Raw genomic sequence first — 2,363 nt, forward strand, 5'->3', positions numbered from 1 at the left:
GTTACTTTTTTTTTTCTTTTTTTTCATCTTTTTGGAATCAAAATTATGTCAAAAAAAAGACTACATATGAAAATCGTAAGTAGCGAAAAAAATTGTTAAAAACATTATAATTTGGCGAAAAAATGTGATTTTTTTGTGGATTAAAATTAACTAACTTAGTTGGCTACTGTGGATAAACAAAAAAAATTTAAAAATTGGACGTTATGTAACTCTATAATACTAATTTTTTGGTGACTACTCTATAATACTAATTGATCAATAGAATATAATATTGTTGTTAATTTGTGCTATATTATTTACATTTCAATCATCATTTTATATTATATTAATGTAATATAAAAAAATTTATTGAACCAGTTAGACTATCGAGTCATTGAGTTATTGGTTCAATCAGTAAATTACAGATTGATTCGATCATAATTAAATAATTATATAAAATTTTATTTTATTATTTGTCCATAATAAATGTCTTTTTTTTTTGTTTTTCATTTTGTATTCAATTAATTATTATTTCTAAATTTTAATAACTCATCAATGAATTTATAGTTATTATCCTCTTGAAGTATTTATAAATTCATATTTATTATACTCTTTAAGTATTTATATATAAAAAAATAACAATTTAAAAAATAAAAAATATATTATAGTTAATAAAAAGTTATGTATAAAAATAATATTTTTTTATTTTAATTGTGTTTGACTGGATCAATTTAAATCAATTTTAAATAAGTTTGACCAAATTTTATTAGATTTGACTAAGTTTGATCATGTTAATTGTTTAACAGATTTAAATAATGATTTAACCCAAATTAATGATCGAGTGATCAAGTTTTCAGTACGACCGACTGAATTAGACCAAATTTGATAATTATACTTCAAGGAGTGTAAGTGGCAGTTATCACTACAAGAAAAGATAGTTATTTTAACACTTTATTTTTTAACATCATAATTAAATGTCAAAATTAATATATATTTTTAATAAATATCACAAATGTCAAATTTTCTATATTTTTTTGATGAATAATTTGACCGTAGAAAATTACTTTTCAATTTTGACACTTATTTGTTTTCAATTTATTCTACTATTTCTCTTTTTCTCTGGGCTCAATTTTGACATCACACTGCTATCAGTTTGGGATCATATTACTCATTCTTTATCTTTAAAATCTCAATTTATTCTTCAGTTTCAAGATCTCATCTCATTCTTTATTAAAAATTTTTGTTGAGAATATTTTAAGGTCAATAAGTGTCAAAATAAATAGTATTTTTGACGGTTAATAAATATCACAGAAAATATATTCTCAAATTTTTTTAACAAATTATTTTTGAGAGCCAATATTTATCAAAATAAGATTTAAACTTTTTTCACAATTACTTATATGTTAAAAATACTATTTTTAACAAAATTTTTATTAACATATTTTTATAGTTAAAATAGTATCAAATTTTATTTTTTTGACAAATTTTAATTATTTTTTTACACATATAACCTTTAAAATAATCTATATTGTTATAGTGTATTAACGATAAAAATAGAATATCAAGACAAAATACAAAAACAGTTAATCGATCATAATTTAATGAGGCAGTTACTTAATTAGTTAATTAATCCTAGTTTGAAAATTGAAGCAGCCTTTAATAATGTTCATTTACTAAAATTTTGTATTTTATTTTATATTTTTAATTAAAATTTTTTATTTTTTATTTGTTCTTATTTATTTTTTTATTTTTGTATTTAATTTTGTCTCTGACATTTCATATATTTTTTATTGTCTCCAAATTTTATTTTCAAAACTACAATTGAAACATTGGAATATCACACATAAAAAATCGTCTCCGCGCTTTAAATTAAAATTGTAAAACAAAACTAAAAAATTATTAATTTATTTATTGTTAACAATAAAATAAAAAATCTAGTAAAATAAATTGGCATGTCTAATGGAACATTGTTAATAGATTATACTATTATAGTTTTGTCAAAAATACAAAAAGTTATAAACTTGCATGCAGTTATACAATGGCAAAATTGTATTTTTAGATAATATAAAATTAGCCAATTAACATGTCAAATTCATTTACAATATTTTCATAAAAGATAAAAAGATATTAGAAATATTTTCATATTTCATACCACAAAAAGTACCTTATTATTGATGACCTATTATGGGTTAAATGCATTTTATATAAACACTATAGAGTAGTCAGTTAGCCGCTTAATAGTTTGTCATCGAAACTAGTTCTCTCCATAATGACAAATTTATTCATTAATTTAAAATCATGTCTATTAAAATCCATATGTAAGCACTATCATGAAAAATGTTTCAATTTTATAGTCACAAACTTTATTAGTATATTGTCTATTT

The sequence above is a fragment of the Arachis duranensis genome, chromosome 3 (genome assembly GCF_000817695.3).
Source record: "Arachis duranensis cultivar V14167 chromosome 3, aradu.V14167.gnm2.J7QH, whole genome shotgun sequence".
NCBI classification, from domain to species: Eukaryota; Viridiplantae; Streptophyta; class Magnoliopsida; order Fabales; family Fabaceae; genus Arachis; species Arachis duranensis.